This window comes from Bubalus bubalis, chromosome X (assembly GCF_019923935.1).
Source record: "Bubalus bubalis isolate 160015118507 breed Murrah chromosome X, NDDB_SH_1, whole genome shotgun sequence".
Lineage (NCBI taxonomy): Eukaryota > Metazoa > Chordata > Mammalia > Artiodactyla > Bovidae > Bubalus > Bubalus bubalis.
In genome coordinates this window covers 7,860,381-7,879,007 of record NC_059181.1, presented here as the reverse complement: position 1 = coordinate 7,879,007, position 18,627 = coordinate 7,860,381, and the positions used below count along the sequence as shown (strand labels likewise).

At 41.8% G+C, this 18,627-nt stretch overlaps 1 protein-coding gene across 2 annotated transcripts in view; it reads left to right on the top strand.

The window, feature by feature from the left end:
- Window positions 1-18,627, top strand: part of GPM6B (glycoprotein M6B) — a 158,513-nt gene that overhangs the window by 15,916 nt on the left and 123,970 nt on the right. The gene's annotated exons all lie outside the window — the stretch shown is intronic.

The window sequence follows — 18,627 nt, the reverse complement described above, 5'->3', positions numbered from 1 at the left end:
AGAACTCGTGGTAAGGTTTAGAATTTGGCCTGAAATAGAGCAAGGGATTCTAGACACCAGATAAAGGGATCCAGGCGTAGAAGAAGCTGCTGAGTTAATTAAGAAGGTGCCTTTCTGAATGGGAGCCTTCAGGACAAGCCTCTCTCTGCTGCTGGCAAACCTAGTCCTGGTTGTCACTAGTTACTGGTGCCGATCTGAACCTACTTGTTGAATCCAGTTGCAATCCATTGAACTCTTACCTTGCACAAGACCTTCTTTATGATAAGAAAAAGTCAAACTATGGTAGTGTGTATGATCTAAAACCGAATCATAATCAGCGTCAGAAAATTCTTTTGCCTGAGAAATTTCATTTATTATTTCAGCCTCTATCTAGGAAAGTCGCCAATAGTCCTATAACAAAAGAAGAGAGCACAGAATATTGTAGTGAAGCAATTATTTTTTCATTCACCATTTAGTTTCAAGCAATAGGTTTAACCTTTTTATTTTCTCCTAAGAGCTGCTAATGAATAGTACAGTAGGTGGGTTAAGTATCATATTTTCTCCATTTTTTTCCCAACCTTGGTGAAGATAGTAAGTTGAGGCATGTAAAACAGACAATATTTGTCCATTTGGGGGCATACAATATGGTATTTTCATATAGTTCAGTCTAATCCAGCATAGTTGCCCAGCAAGCTAAAAAGAAGGTAGTGGCCTAAATATTCCTTCCCAAGGGCCTTTCCCAGCCTGAAATTGCCATGAGAAAAAAGAAATGCCCATTCATTTTTTCCTCTGAAGCTTTGCAGATGTAACTGAAACCTCATTCTGATGTGTCTTCAATGGACTCTGACTTTAAACCTGGGGTTTCCCTAAACCTGGGGTTTCCCTCATAGATATTTAAAAACCTAAGAATTCTGCCTTTCAACAGCTTTTCTGGCAAAGCAAAGAATTGTCCCCCAGTTTATGTACTGCTAAATGTGGATTTGGGTGTTGTATTCTCTTTAGGTATGTGATACACCTGTCTGGGCAATTGTTAAGCCAGAATTGTAGGAAGCTCTTAAGTTTGGTCTTTTTTTTTTTTTCCACTTGAATTTAGTGAATGCTTCTCAGTGGTTTAATTTTGGTGCAGAAAATTAATGATAGCTGATATTTGTAGGAATGTTTGTCCTCCATATTTTTAGTTGAAATCGATAAAAGTGTGGCCATTTCCAGGTAAGTGTCAAGGTTTTACGTCCATACAGCTGAGTTATTCCTGAATGTATTTATATCTCTATGTTACTGTGAATTTGCAATCTGTGCACCTTTGACATCTTCGTGAGAAAAATCCAACATAATTTCACAGGTTGTTGGAAAGTCTTATTGTCTTGTAATTTTACCCTGCTTAGCATTCCTGAACATTGTTGTTGTTCAGTTGCTAAGTCATGTCTGACTTAGTCATGCGACCCCATGGACTGTAGCACGCCAGGCTTCCCTGTCCTTCACCATCTTCCAGAGCTTGCTCAAACTCATGTCCATTGAGTGATGCCATCCAACCATCTCATCCTCTGTCACCCCCTTAGATGAAATAAATATAAAATTGCTCTTTGAGGATGAAATGAAGACTGGGGAAACCCCTATCTTAGTTTCCTAGCATTAAGAATTTATCCTAATATGAAACAGCAAGTCATCAGAACCTGGTTTATTTTAGCACTTACCCTGATGCTTGGAAGCAGGCGTTTTATCTTGAAAATGTTATCCAACAAAAACCCTAGAGCCACATATTGGCCCAATCAAAAAACTCTCTCCTTCCAGTTGTGATCCATTGGCAACCATGGATCCACCCCTGCCTCCAGTTCATTTGCCTGATCCTTCTTTGCACCGTCCACCATACTGGTGTACTGTTATTTGAAATCTCTGTGATAAAAGGTCTGGCTTCTCTTGACCCTTCCCCAGTTCAGGAAAGTTTGGGGGGCTTCCCCAAAGAAGTAAATCAAGGGTGTTGAGAAGTTAAGAAAGGACGTGACCATGAAGGTGAGATTTGCCCCACTGTAACTCATGTGCCTGGGTAACTGGGAGATGTCTATGCTTCCATCCCCAGAAAGAAGTGTGTTTGTGATGTTACAGAGAAGGGCTACCATTTGGTCATTGTCACAGTCAGCTGCCACCCGGCCTGGGAAGAAAGGACAGGTTCTGAACATCCATGGTAGTTCTTTGCTGTGATGTGGCTTTTTGTTGATCTCATCAGAGGCATCCTGAGAGACTTGGCTTCTTTGACCAGTCAGCTTCCCAGTTTTCACTGTGCACTTTCATCGCCCAAATGTGACTCTAAATGCAAGAACTATGGTGGTGAGTAAGAGGGCCCTTGACCTTGAGGAGGAGCCTGCATTCTGGTGGGAGAGATGTACCTGTGAGCAGAGAAATTATGATAAGATGAAAATAAAACAATAGCAATGTGCTCAAAATAGCATTTTTTTCTGATGATGTGTATGTGTGCTCTGCGTGCCTACCACATATATTACCAGCTAGGGGACAAATCTCTGTTCTTTCGCCAAGTACTGGCTGTTGTAATGACAATATGAACAAATGCCAGAGTTCATTATATCTGAATGTTGCGGCTTTTGCAGGTGGACATCCAGCCAAAACATACTCAGTTGGGGAGACTCAGACCTTCGCCAAAGGACATTTTGTGAATGTAGCAAATCCTCGTCGATAGTTTAATGTAATTAGGGGTAAAATAGAAATGGTTGGTCAGAAAACTGATCAAAACCACAGATTGCATCACCAAATAAACCATCAGTGATGTCAGTAACTATAATGGCATAATGAGACATCGTCATTATATGATGTTTCTTTCTTTAGAAGCCCAGCGACACCATCACAGGAAACCGAACGTTAATTAAGGTGTTGTTTGAATGCCTGGCGAATTTTAATCTCTTATAGAGTTTAGTCTTGAATGCGTCATTCAATTATTTCTATAATTTTATTACCTATGAAAACTTATCTTGAGGTAAAGAAGACAGGGTCTGTGTTATCGTTGCCATGGTGACTTTGTACTTAAAATGGCAGGCTGTGCTTACGTGGTTTAAAAATATCTACTGTGTGATTGCTGTAAAAATCTCCACAAGTAGTTTGCTCATGTCCACACTGCCGTTTCACTGGCATTTCAGTGAACGACTTGATCACAGAAGTTGCTGTGAGAAATGCCAGAGGTTATTACTCTCTAGCACTAAAAATATTTTCAATTTCCACCACTAAAATTTTTGAATATTGCAAAATAGCTTCTATGTGTCCTTCCCATGTTCCTCTGAGTGAAACAATCTTAACTGATCATGTTGAAGGACCACAGGGACTCGGGGATGAATTGTACTTGGGCAAGATACGGGGTGTCTACAGTCAGCCGCCATTGTTGAGGCCATGTGCCCACTTTCCGCTCATGGCTCTAAGACACTAGATTGGAATAATCCAGTTGATTGCTGTCTCCCCTCTGCTGTCAGAGAGGTCCCATGAGAGCCAATTGGCTGCCTGAATTTATTTCTTTTTTGAAGATGGAAACCCCTTAAAACACACACACACACAAATAAATAAACAAATACATGTTCTTTGTAAACTAGCTTAAACAGCACAGAAATCTGCATTGTATTGCAGGTGATAGCCTGGAGTGGGTGCCCAGGAACGTCGTGGCTCCTTTGTGGAGTGGGCTTTGTGACAGCTGTTGACCACTCAGAGTCTTTGTACTTGACTGTTTTGCAAATGTTTTGCTTCCAGAACATTTCAAGTCCTGGATAAGTGGGGAGTAACAGTGGATATAGATGCATCCATGCAGAAGTTGCATTCTGTATCCACATGGGGGATATAAACATGTCATTGTTCTTTTTATTTATTTATTTACTTATTTATTTTTGTAAATATCCACTCCCAAGCCTTGGAGGCAACGTGGGAAAGAGTATTGCTTCACTTGTGAGCGTCTCCTTCGTCCATTCCTGCCTGTCCCAGAACTCTCTCTTTGGCAGAGTGTGTTTGTCTTTCTGTATTAGCATCTTTTTTTTTTTTTTCCCCCTCTGATGGTGGCTCAGATCAGTGCCCTTGGTCACTGAGAAAATAAAATGAGAGTTCAGGGTCTTGTGAAGCAAGTCTAGAGATGGCTGCCTTGGATGCCTTGCCCTTCTGTATCCACAGCCTCCTCCCACCCTGAGGTTGGGCCACAGCAGTTGAAAACCCCGCTGGGCCATTTCAAGCCCTTTAGGGGACGTGTAAGTGGCAGATGCACTTAATTATTAGGCATATTACAAATGCAGGAGATTAAGCTCTGACAAGGTTTTGGACTCGGGACAGAAGGGCACTTCGTTTTTATGAGTCTACTTAGTTTACAAAGAAATCACAATATAGATGTCTGTCAGTCAAGAAATGGAGATACACAGATACACAATACATATAGACCACTCCCTGGTGGCTCAGATAGTAAAGAATCCATCTGCAATGCAGGAGGCTGGGGTTCGATCCCTGGGTTGGGAAGATCCCCTGGAGGAGGGCATGGCAACCCATTCTAGTATTCATGCCTGGAAAATCCCCATGGACAAAGGAACCTGGCGGGCTACAGTCCATGGGGTCACAAAAAGTCGGATACAACTGAGAGACTAAGCACACATGTATAATGAATATATATGTTAAATATAACATACATCTATGTGACAGACATGCATGTGTATATATAACATGCATATCTATTAGATACATATATCAGTACATGTGTGGTACATGTACATATACGTATAGATACATGTGTGCTGTGTGTGCTTAGTCACTCGGTCATGTCCGACTCTTTGCAACCCCTGGACTGTATCCCACCGTGCTCCTCTGTCCATGGGGATTCTCAAGGAAAGAATACTGGAGTGGGTTGCCATGCCCTCCAATGGGAGATCTTCCCGACCCAGTGATGGAACCTGTGTGCATACATATGTAATACATATACAAAACCTGTACTGACTGTGTGTGGGCAGTGCTTTAAGTGCTTTAGGTGGATCAACCAGTGTAATTCTCTCCATTTCACAGATGTGACCATTGAGGTCACAGAGTCAGGAAGTGGCAAGGCCAGTTTTGAACCCATGCGACTCTGGCTTCGTCTTCGCATTCCTCACCTCCTCTTGATGGAGGTGGTACAGTCGGTATCAATTAAAGGTATGGTTAACTTGGTTTGTCGAGTGTTGGTGCTTATAACCACAGGGAGTTTTGAACTGGTGGTGGATGGTGGAGGTGGAGGGATGTGGGGAATGCTCTTTCTCCTACTTGTTTTCTTGTGCCAGCGCAGGAAAGGGAGAGGAAACCCGAGGCTCATTTGTTTTAACTGTTTCAGCGGTGACACACTTCTGAAGGTGGGTTAGATTTTGGGGAAGTGGTCACAGTTGACTGGGCCAGATCCAGTGAGTACGGGGAGTGGTCAACTTGAGGACTGCCACTTAGGGACCCAGTAAAATAATGTAAATTGTTTATCCCCTCTGGAGATCCTTCAGCACCATTAGGGGCCAGGTGACTTGGAAGAACCATTCTTTTTATGTACACTTTTGTAGTTATTATTACTTTTTAATTGTAGTATAGATGATGTACAGTATTAGATAAGTTGCTGCTAAGCTGCTAAGTCACTTCAGTTGTGTCCGACTCTGTGTGACCCCATAGTTGGCAGCCCACCAGGCTCCCCTGTCCCTGGGATTCTCCAGGCAAGAATACTGGAGTGGGTTGCCATTGCCTTCTCCAATGCATGAAAGTGAAAAGTGAAAGTGAAGTCGCTCCGTCGCTCAGACAGCAGCCCACCAAGCTCCTCCATCCATGGGATTTTCCAGGTAAGAATACTGGAGTGAGGTGCCATTGCCTTCTCTGATTAGATAAGTTACAGATGTATAATATACTGATTCACAATTTTTGGTTATACTCCATTTATAGTTACTATAAAATATTGGCTGTTGCATCCTTATAGCTTATTTTAAACATAATAGGTTGTACCTCTTAATCCCCCTCCACTATATTGCCCGTCCCTGCTTCCCTCTCCCCACTGGTAAGCACAAGTTTGTTCTCTACATGAGTCTGTTTCCTTTTTGTTCTAGTCACTAGTTTGTTCTGTTCTTTAGATTCTAAATATAAATGATACACAGTATTTGTCCTTCTCTGTCTGACTTATTTAGCATGATACCCTCCACAAGTCCATCCATGTTGTTGTAAATGGCAAAATTTGACCCTTTTTTATGGCTGAGTAGTATTGCATTTTATATGCGTATGTACATACATACACCACATCTTAATGCATTCATCTATTGATGGACACTTAGGTTGCTTCCATATCTTGGCAATTGTAAATGATGCTGGGTGGTTTTTTTTTTTTTATATATATCAAAAAAGTGGAATTGCTGGGTCATATGGTAGTTCTGTTTTTATATTTTTGAGAAACTTTTCACCACATCCTCACCAAATTTATTTGTGTTCTTTCTGACAGGTGTGAGGTGATACCTCATTGTAATTTTGATTTTGATTTGCATTTCCCTAATACTTAGTGACGTTGAATATCTTTGTCTTTTCATATGCCTGTTGGCCCTCTGCGTGTCCTCTTTGGAGAAATGTCTGTTCAGGTCTTCTGTCCATTTTTTGATCAGGTTTGTTTTCTTAATGTTAACTTGTATGAGCTGTTTATATGTTTTGGAATATTAACCCTGTATTGGTCATATCATTTGTAAATGTTTTCTCCCATTCAGTAGGTTGCCCCTTTATTGGTCAATGATTTCCTTTGCTGTGTAAAAGCCTTTAAATTTCATTGGGTCCTATTTGTTTATTTTTGCTTTTATTTCCTTTGTTTCAGGAGACAGAACCAAAAAAATATTGTTAAGATTTATGCCAAAGAGTATTCTGCCTATGTTTTCCTCTGGGAGTTTTATGGTTTCTAGTCTAACATTTAGGTCTTTATTTTGAGTTTATTTTGTCTATACTATTAGAGAATGTTCTCATTTCATTTTTACATGTAGCTACTCACTTTTCCCAGCACCACTTACTGAAGAGATTGTCTTTGCTCCATTGTATATTCTTTCCTCCTTTGTCATAGATTAATTGACCGTAAGTGCATGGGTTTATTTCTGGGCTCTGTAATACTTATTTCTTAAGAGAACAAAACACAGATAATTTCATTACTTTGTCATCATGCTAATTAGCTTGGATATATGTTTACAATAATAGACCCTCCCCAAATTGTTAATAATAACTGGTTTGCCAAAATTTTCCACCCTTCTGATGTAAAAATGCCAAAATATTATGGTAACTCTCCTCTAAAACAAAAGTCAGAGACCAGGACTCTGTCTTATTCTGTCCTACTCATGACTGGCTTCCATTTCATGGTTCAAGACAGCTGCTGCAGCTCCTGCCATCACCGTCACATTCCTGCTAATAGGGAAAAGAAAAGGTTAGGCAGGCCCTTCTCTTAAAGGCCATTCTGTGAAAGTTGCACATGTCACTCCTCACATCCCAATGGCCAGAACCTGATGGCATAATCACACCTGCCTGCAAGTGATTCTAGGAAATGCAATCTTTAGCTGGGCAGCTAGCTAAAAGTATTATTAATATGGAAGAGGAGGGCAGAGATATTAGAAAAAAAGGAAGCAGTGTCATTTTAGAAAGAGAAATTGGTGAAAACATAAAAAGTAAACCTTCAGATTTTTAAAAATCTCACATGTTGAAATAATTTGGTTTTTCTTTCAGAATAATGAAATGCTTGCAACCCATAATCCATATTAACATTACAAATATAAAACTTGAAAGATCCATGTAGCTGATGTGTTACTAAATCTATGATGGAGAAAGGGAAGTTTTTGAAGTAGCTGATAGTGTTAACTTATTTTGAATATAAATTCCCTTGCTTTGCAAAATGTTCCTAAGTGAAGACTGTAAATAAGATGGCACAAGAAGATGGCCGAAGTGTTTATTAACATTTGAACAATAGATTCAGGGACCGGCTCACTTCTTCTTTCCAGTCATGTTTTTTGGCTGGCGTAAATTGAGGAATTTACCTACTTTTCACATGATTTTCAATCATGTACAATTTCAAGTGTAATTGAAAGTTACATTCAATACTGAGGCAGAACCCTACGTCTACATCAGGTGTAGTGGTCTGACAAAAAGGGAAACATCTGGGATGTGATGAAATTGTCTTTCAGCCCTGCAAGCTTTTTATTCTAAATATTTAATACTTTTCACCTGAATAAAAAGAAAGTAAGATATATACAGTTGTCCCTTATATCCATGGAACACTGTTCAAGGATGCCCCAGGGATACAAAAAAATCTGTAGACTCTCAAGGCCCTTATATAAAAAGGCTAGTATTTGCATACAACCTAAGCAGATCCTCCCATATACTTTCAATTCATCTCCAGATTACTTATAATAACTAATACAGTGGAAATGCTGTGTAAATAATGGCTCGCGGGCAGCTAATTCAAGTTTTGCTTTTTGAAACTTTCTAGAATTGTTTTTTTCTGAGTATTTTCAATCTGAGTGTGGTTGAATCCTCAGATGTGGAAGTGAAGGATGTGGAGAGCCGACTCTACTGAATTTTCCTCAATCTGATATTATAAAATGGATGCAGTGATTTTTTTCCCCATCCCATATGGAGTTTTATTCAGGCCAAGGTCCGGAAACAAATAGATTAAACTGGAAATTTAAGGTTTTCCTCTTCAAGTAACCATATGTGGAGTCATTTTGAAATAGCCAAAACTGGGTCAAGTATAGGAAGTATATGGGTCAAGTATATGATTATCTTAGTGGCATTTACAACCCAAAGTGAACATTTGTTAACAGTGACCCATCTTTCCACTGGTGAAAGCGGGAATTCTGGTTAAATTCCCTTAGCTAAATACCCCAGCTATTTCTTTCACTGGGTTACTTCTGTGTTTTTTCTTTTGCCTTCAAACTGTGCCCCCACGCCCAAGTTTAGATGGTCATTCTCCTTTTTCGCCAAATTTGAAATAATACCGACCTTCTTCCAAATGCGTCCATCAAAAGATTGCAACAGAAGCATCTTGGTCCCTAGTCTTTTACTTAATTGTTCTCTGCACAAACTTCAAGTAAACATTCAAGTAGGTTTCTGCAATTGGATTTTAAGTGCTAATAAAGCATTCTGTGTACAAACCGATTTCCACAGTGACAACCATTACATCTTTTATTGGTTCAGCACTACTTTGCTCTCTGAACTAGAGGGATTTTTCAGCAGCGGAGCATATAGCAATAGAGAAACTGCAGAAAAAATTGTCCTGTTTGCTTTAATGGAAAGTAGTGCTTTCCACGGAGAAGGCAGTGGCACCCCACTCCAGTACTCATGCCTGGAAAATCCCATGGACGGAGGAGCCTGGTGGGCTGCAGTCCATGTGGTCTCTGAGAGTCGGGCACGACTGAGTGACTTCACTTTCACTTTTCACTTTCATGCATTGGAGAAGGAAATGGCAACCCACGCCAGTGTTCTTGCCTGGAGGATCCCAGGGACAGGGGAGCCTGGTGGGTTGCTGTCTATGGGGTTGCACAGAGTCGGACACGACTGAAGTGACTTAGCAGCAGCAGCAGCAGCAGCAGGGCTTTCCAGAATTCAACTTTAGAAGTAAGAAGCCAGCATTTTAGGTTTTTATTCTTGGATTTACTCTCAGTTAAGCCTGTGATTATTTGGTAAGATTGTTCACCTTCATCTTGGCCTCGGTTTTCTAAGCTATGGAAATTAAATGGTGAGAGCATAGAGGCGATAACACCTTATGTGGTTGGCATCTGGAGAAGGACTTGGGGTAACAGTGTCTACAAGGCCACAGTTTGTGCCATTATTTCAGGCAGGCCAGGCGATTGGCTCCCAGTCAGTGGAGTTCATATTTGCCTTATCTTGAAACTTTTTCCAATCCTTTGTAAACAAATAACATCCTCAACATGCAAAGAAATGTACAATGGCATTTCTTCAGGAAATATTTTCCTTGACTCTACTCCATTTCATGAATCACATGTTCCAATTTATAGCCGAGCCTGCTGTGGTGGTTTTGCCAGGCAAATACCTAGTGAGATCATGGAGATCACACTTGTTTAAACCCCCTGGTGGTCTTTTATTTCAATAGAGCTTGCAGTGCACTGGTGAACTGTTAAATGAACGTGGAAACAGAGCCTGGAAGTGCATTTGGTTTGTGAAGTAATTGGAAAAGGTGACAGTGATAGGCCTTTCATGGTCTGTCTAGCTGTGTGTCCAGTGTGATAGTCACTAGCTATTTCAGTTTGAACTAGCTGAAATTAAATCCACATCAGCCACATTTTAAATGTTCCGCAGTCACATGTGGCTAAAGGTGACCATATTGGATGACACAGATCTAGTAAATTTCCATTATCATAGAAGATTCCCAGGCACTGCTACTCTTTAGATGGACACCTAGGAAAGGACTTTCTATGGTATAGAAAGGAAGAGGCTTGGAATGGAAGTCCAGAGTTGATTCTGTTCTAATGTGAGCCCTTAAATGCTATGTGATCTTATCTCTGAAACATTGTAGGCCTCAGTGGACAGGTCAGTATTGCAACCAGTACCTTTGTGTGCTTTGGTATGTTATGATGCTAAGGTGAACAGAGAGATAATTAGATGTAATAGTGCTGTTTTGTGGTTTAGAGAGTGGCCTATGGAGTCAAACTGCTGGATTGAAATACCAGTGACCCTTAGGTAGGCTTCTCTGGGCCTTGGTTTTCTAATCTGAGAAATGGGGACAGTGAAGCGCCTCCTTTGCATGATTGAGTGGTAAATGGTTTCATAGATATATATGAGGCATATATCTGGCCCATATTTAAGCTATCATTACTATTATTACAATGATTACTTATTTCATCTGTTGCAGAGTATAAGGTGCTATCAAAAGGTCCTGTTGCAAATAATATTTTCAGTTTGCTGGCGTTTTCTGATTTTTAAACTCTTTGCACCCTGTCCTGTATCGAATATAAGTGTGCCACGTTGTAGCTTCTTAATGTTTCTGTTGTCCTGCATAACTTAAGCCCCTTTGGGGAATAAATTACAACTTAGAGGGACAGGTTCAAGGTTTGTTCTTTGATATTTCAGCTCTATAATTGGTTCTTTGCAAAAGAAATTAATGAACTTGATGTCAACGCTGAGAAGTGCTAGAGCAGATAAACGGCTCCATAGATCGGGGAGTGAAGCAAATCACAAGGGCCAGTATTCTCTTGGGAAGGGTGTTGCCATGGTCCACAGGGAGCCACATCCTTTGTCAGTAGGTGGTAATCCCCAGTCTCCTTGCGGATAAATGGGGGATGAATGCTCCCAGCTGTTCTCACCCCAGCCACGTTCCGGTCACCCAAGGGCTTTCAAAATGCTGACACCTGGCTGCGCCGCTCCCCCGCCCCAGAGATTCTGCTGTGATTGATTGGGGTGCTGCTTGGGCATAGGGACTTTTTAAAATCCTCTGGTGATTTTAATGTGCCACAACGGCTGTGAGCCACCAAGCCCGCCTCTCCCTGGTTAGATGGAGGAGCTGCAGTCCAGTGCTTGAGACTTTGCCCTCCACTGCAGCAGATGCAGGTGTGACCCCCTAGTCAGGGAGCCAAGATCCTATAGGCCTCATGGCCGGAAAACCAAAACATCAAACAAAAGCAGTGCTGTAACAAATTCCGATACCGTCTTAAAAGAACATGTTTGTTTTTAAAAGTTATGGCTTCAATACAACATCATAAATTAACTATACTTGAATAAAATCAGTTTGAGAAAAATAACAAGTTATTGCTAAGGTAATACTGCCCTGTTAAGTGGGCATGGGATATTTATTCATTTTTCAACATATATTTGTGTGCCAACTCTGTTCGGTCAACAGGAAGTTGCCCCAGTTCACGAAGAACCAAAATGTTTTTGTTGTAAATATTTCTGGGGTGGAGATTTCTAAGATAGTTATTTCCATATGTGTGGAGAACCAAATTCAGTCAATTTAAACTTTGCATTTATTTTGAAATCATTTTGGATACAGTTGTAAGAATAGTGTACAGTTCGTGTCTATCCTTCCCTAGGCTTCCCCCAATGTTAAGTATGACTCAAAACCAGGCAATGGTCCTTGGTGCAGTACTGTTACATAAATTACAGCTTTTATTTGGGTTTCATCTGTTTCTCCTCTAATGTCATTTTTCTGTTCTGGGATTTAATGGAGGATCCCACACAGCATTTAGTTGTCACATCTCCTTCTTGTCTTCCAATCTGTGACAGTTCAGTCTTTCTTCCTCTGTTCTGCTCTGATGAAGAGTACTGGTCAGGTGTTTTGTTGCGTGTCCCTCAACTGGGACCTGTCTGATCTCTCATGATGAGATTGAGGTTATGAGTTTGGGGCAAGAATGCCACCAATCGTCTGACATTGTGCCCATGGTAGGGTATCGCTTCAGGGGATACGCAATGTCAGTAGGTTTCATTCCTAGTGATATTAACCCTGATCACCTGGTTAAGGGGGCATCTGTGGATATTGGTCTATTTTTGTAAGTAGCTTTGATAACGGATGCCACTCCTGTGCCATGCTTCAGTGTAAGAATAAGATGAGAGGAATTACGGCCAAGCATTAAATGGTTTCAAACTGCTGTGCTTTGAACGTCTTATATATAAGTCTTATCATGTTCTCCTTTTAATCTCATTTGTACTCTGAAGATGCCTTCTCACCATTTGCAGAGTTCTGCCCTGAGAGTGGATTGATAAAGCAGGTAATCAAGCTGTTATAAGTGTGTATAAAGTAAAAAATGAACAGGCTATAAATCGAGACTTGGGAGAGTCCTCTGGAAATCAAGTACGTGAACTTTAATAGGCGTTGTCTGAAGCAGTTTTTTTTTCCTGCTCTGAACAATCAAGTGCAATATTTGGCAGTCCATTCGGAAGTTAGACAAGCCCCAGTCTCCACTCCCATCAAGCCTCCTCTGGCTCGTTGTGAAGAGGAAGTGAAAAGATGTAAAGGGTGTGCTGGGCACCGCGTCTGGACACGGTAAATGGCCAGTAAACATCAATTGCTTTCTGTGATTTTATCCCACGCAGGGCTCAGGTGGCCTCTTAAGAGCTGACAGAGCACGAAAGGATAAACAGTTAGCTTTATGTTCTAATTAATCTGCAATTGGGTTGTAGAACGAATAGGAGACACAGAAGGAGAAAGAGCATACAACCTCTTTTGTGCGTTTATCCCCTCAAATTCAAATGCAGTTGGATCGTTCTCAAGTTAGTGATCTTGCTTTTTATGACCATTTTCCCAGAATCTTTCTGGGGATGGCTATAAAACACAAAAGAGCATTTTTGTCCATAATTACCACATCACTTCCTAGTAAAGGAATGATATCCTGAGATTAACTTATTAAAATTGTTCTCTGGAATCAGTTTGGGGAGTAATCTGACTGTTGACAAGATTTGATGAACTTGGGTGGTGAATTTCTTTCTCAGTAGTTACTCTGTTCTTTGAAGTACTAGCTATTTCTAGTGGATTTGACCCTAAAATGGGAAGGTCTTAACTGTGGTGTTGGAGAAGACTCTTGAGAGTCCCTTGGACTGCAAGGAGATCCAACCAGTCCATCCTAAAGGAGGTTAGTCCTGGGTGTTCATTGGAAGGACTGATGTTGAAGCTGGAACTCCAGTACTTTGGCCACCTGATGCTAAGAGCTGACTCATTGGAAAAGACCCTGATGCTGGGAAAGATTGAAGGCAGGAGGAGAAGGGGAACGACAGAGGATGAGATGGTTGGATGGCATCACTGACTCAATGGACATGAGTTTGGGTAAACTCTGGGAGTTGGTGATGGACAGGGAGGCCTGGTGTGCTGCGGTTCATGGGGTTGCAGAGTCAGACACGACTGAGCGACTAAACTGAACGTAGGCCGGGCATTTCTTTAAAAATGCTGAATTTGTTCTATTTCTAGGAAGGTAACATCTAGTTAGACGTAGTGTGGAAAAGATCAGAATTCTGTGTACAGCCACTGAGTTTAAATTTCACCTATGTCTGTGTCTCTATTTCTGCTTTGTAAATAGGTTCACCTGTACCATTTTTCTAGATTTCACATATATGCATTAATATACAGTATTTGTTTTCTCTTTCTGATTTAACTTCACTCTGTATAACAATCTCTAGGCCCATCTACATCTCTGCAGATAGCACAATTTCGTCCCTTTTTGTGGCTGAGTTATCTTCCATTGTATTTATGTGCTATGTCTTCTTCATCCATTCCTCAAATGTATGGACACCAAGGGGGAAAAGGTGGGTGGTGGTGGGATGAATTAGATCAGGATTGATGTATGTTACACTGCTGCTGCTGCTAAGTCGCTTCAGTCGTGTCCGACTCTGTGCAACCCCATAGACGGCAGCCCACCAGGCTCCCCCGTCCCTGGGATTCTCCAGGCAAGAACACTGGAGTAGGTTGCCATTTCCTTCTCCAATGCATGAAAGGGAAAAGGGAAAGTGACGCGACTCTTAGCGCACTAACGAGAACCTACTATATAGCACAGGGACCTCGACTCAGTGCTCTATAGTAATCTAAATGGGAAGGAAGTCCAAAAAAGAGGGAATATATGTATACATACGTTTGACTCCCTTTGCTGTACAGCAGAAAATAACATGACATTGTTAAACAAATATACTCCAATAAATTTTTTTTTAATTTCATTTAGTCACAAGTTGTTAATTTAACTAAAAATCTCTTCATCGCTTAGCTCTATGAGAAGTGGTTTATTTTGTTTAAGAAGTGACATCAAATTTTTACCAAAAAAATTTTAATTGGAGGATAATTGCTTTACGATATTGTGCTGGTTTCTGCCGTACAACAGGAATCAGCCACAGGTATACATATGCCCCCTCCGTCTTGAACCCCACTCCCATTTCCTACCCCATCTTACCCCTCTAGGTTGTCACAGAATACCTGTTTTGAGCTCCCTGTGTCATACAGCAAATTCCCACTGGCTGGCTGTCTTACACATGGTGATATATGTTTCAATGTACTCATCCCACTTTCTCCTTCCCCCACTGTGTCCACAAATCTGTTTTCTATGTGTCTGTGTCTCCATTGCAGCCCTGCCAATAGGTTCATCAGTACCATTTTTCTAGATTCCATATATGTGTGTTAATATACAATACTTGTTTTTCTTTTTCTGACTTCACTCTGTACAATAGTTTCTAGTTCGTCTACCTCATTAGGACTGACTCAAGTGCGTTGTTTTTTTATAACTGAGTAATATTCCATTGTGTATATGTACCACAACTTCCTTATCCATTCATCTGTCAATGGACATCTAGGTTGCTTCCATGACCTGGCTATCGTAAACAGTGCTGTGATGAACATTGGGGTACATGTGTCTCTTTCACTTATGGTTTCCTCAGGGTGTATGGCCAGTAGTGGAGTTATCGGGTCATATGGTAGTTCTGTTCCTAGATTTTTAAGGAATCTCCACACTGTTCTCTATAGTGGCTGTACTAATTTATATTCCCACCAACAGTGTAAGAGGTTTCCCTTTTCTCCATGTCTTCTTCAGCATTTATTGTTTGTAGACTTTTAAAAGATGGCCATTCTGACTGGCATGAGATGATACCTCATTGTAGTTTTGATTTGCATTTCTCAATAATGAGCAGTGTTGAGCATCTTTTCATGTGTTTGTTGGCCATCTGTATGTCATCTTTGGGGAAATGTAGTAGAAGTGGTTTATTTTTAATACATATCAAATCTTCCAAACATGGTGGCCAATAGAATCAAATGAATCTCTTACCTCCCCCCACCCCCTCCCCCACGATAGGAACATGGTGTCCTAGAAACGGCCAGACCTATACTAGGTCCCATTTTAGTCCTGAGCCTCCAAAATGGGTCTTTAGAATTAAATTTGGCTATTAGCCCAGATTTACTCAAATTTTTAACAAGCGCTGCTTTGTATTTCAGCATCCCCCCCCCAGCCCCCTACTTTGTTACTGGTTAGGGGAGGGGAAGTAGGAGGGGGGCCCATGAACAAGAAACAAAAGCAGCTGCTGGAGAGAAACCCCAGTGAAAGGGAGTGAAGAAAAACAGTTCTGCTACAGCAGCTGCTCCAATTATCAAAAGAGGAAGCCCTTGCTTTACATTTGAGCACTCTCGAGTTTGGAAGGTATTTATCGCTCTTCTTTATTTGAGAAGCAATGAAATGAAGTCTGTACAGGAAGCCAGTCGATTGGTGCAGAAATAAAATTGGCACGAGACCAGTGACTCTTGAATCAACATGGCCCTTGGTTTTAAAATTCTGAGCCATTACTTAATATTCGACCTTGAGATGAATTTGGATGCTTGTGTTGTTCTGTCATATTCCCACTATTAGATGAATGGAGGACATGGCTGTCATTGGCCCACTCTTCTCCTATCCGAGATCACATAGAGGTTTTGAAGCTTACAACAGGAGAGGAACAAGTCCACATGGTATATAGCAGTGAGAACTGGGAAGGCAGGTGGTAAGGTAGCACCTTGATCCATCTTATAGGGGTGCTCTTCTTATCGCAAAACACATATATGGCTGGTGTGCAAAAATGTAATGACCCAGAGCCACGTGAAAGAGGCAGAGTGGCTAGCCGGCCTAGAAAACTCTTTCTTGGAAACGCTCATTTCCATGTTTTCCAGATGGCTTATGCATATGCAGTACATTTATCATTGTGTTTCTCAGTCCCATGAGCGAGTTCTTGCATTTTGCAAGGGGGCCCACTTCAAAAGGTGGTTTTATCGTCATATTACTTAAGTAAGGAGCTGGAGCTCCTTGGTCTAAGAAACAGTAAAGGACGAATACAAACTCTGAATAGAGCCACAATTGCGTGCAGGACGAGGGGGTCTATGAAGGCCATGGCACGTCCTTGGAGGATCATCACAGAGTCTCAAAGGCAGAAGCAGGCCCGGTCGGCAGAAAGTCTGTTCTGGCCTTGCTCTTTCTCAGGCCCAGAGACAGACTTCCTGTGCAGTGAGTTTTGGCTCTCTCGAGGTTCAGAGAGTTCAGGAGGCTCGGAGGATGGGCGCAGCATCAGGCGCTCCACTGGCCAAGCTGTGAGCATCTGCTTGGGACCCGCTGCCCTCTCTGTCACTCCCAGCATCAGACCTGAGCCCTGGCTGGCCCCAGACTCGCTGAGTCTGTCTAACACTGGGCTCAGCTGACTCCTTCTGTAAAGAGCCAGGTAGTCAGGCTTGGTCACAATGACCCACCTGTGCCACTACAGTGGGGGTGGCCTTGTGCCAGTAAAACTGGATTAACATGAACAGGCAGCAGGTCAGCTTCGGCCTTCATGCCATAACTTGCTGCGCTCCAGTCTAGAGCAAGGGCTTCTCAAGGGCTCTGTGGGCTAGAACTCAGAGGGCACTGGGGTAGGAAAAAAATACGCCCCTGTATTCACTAACCTCCGACAGAAACTGAGCGCCTGCTCTTGTATGAGTGGGGGCAACGCTTTAGCAGGCCTGTGACTTTGCCGTGAATAGACATCATGGATAGACCTGCACACTCTGTTTTATTGCACTTCGTTTAATTGCACTTCCCAGGTATTGTGGTTGTGACAAAATGAAGGCTTGTGAGAGCCCTGTGTCAAGCAAGTCTGTTGGTGCCATTTTTTTCAACAGCAGGTTTTTTTTTTTTTTTTTTTTATAAATAAGGTATGTACTTTTGGAGGAGGGCATAATGCTATTATTGCACACTTAATAGGCTGGTATGATGTAAAACTTTTATATGCACTGGAAAATCAGAAACTTTGTGTAATGCTTTCTGGCAGTGTTTGCTTCATCACTGTGGTCTGGAACAAAATCTGCAGTATCTCCAAGGTTGGCCTGTATCCATTTCTCATTGCAGTTGTTTCAGGAATCTCCAAATATCATTATACTCATCATGACTTTGATATTGTGTACTGTATCCTCAACAGCATTAATAAAGAACATACATATTAATACATGTATATATAGTTGCATATTATATGATTACATATAAAGCTTTGACCCTGACATCCACGTCTGGTTGTGGTCATTTCTATGACCTACTGCCCTGCCCTGGAGAACCCTGGGATGGTTCCACAGTCTCTTGGTGGAGTTGACTATCGATGTAGCCCTTCATAGCCAACAGAGTACTCTTACTTGAGCCCTCTTCCATCTTGATGGAACCTGAACTTTAGTACCTTCTGTTTGGAACTGGGTCACACAGGCCTCCTGCAGTTCACCCCTTGGTACCACAGCTCAAGCACTTGGAGGGCACCAGTCACTGTCATTGGGATTGTCCAGGCCATTGGGACAAGAATAGACAGGCTTCTCTGTGATTGGACTGGCCTTTGGTTGTGAGTGTGAGTCATTAGTCCTGACTGGGGTGGGAGACAGAGGCCTGACCTCCTCCTCAGTGATTTTCTGCTGGCCTTTGGGCCGCTCCTTCGGTGGGGGCTGTTGTGGCTGAGTAGAAGGTGTTAGCAGAGGCCCGGGTGTCAGCTCAGTGACTTCCACTGTCTTATCTCATGATCTCGGCCAAGCTGCTTAACCTCTGTGTGCTTGCATGACCTTGTTGAAAAAGGAGTAATACCCTCCCCAAGGAGTAGATGAGATGGTGTAGAGAAATCACTTGATGGGCAAGCCATTGTCTGTGATCAAATGAGGGATGATCAAGTGAGGTAATCAACACAAATACCCAGTAAATTCAATCCACCTTTATGGAATCA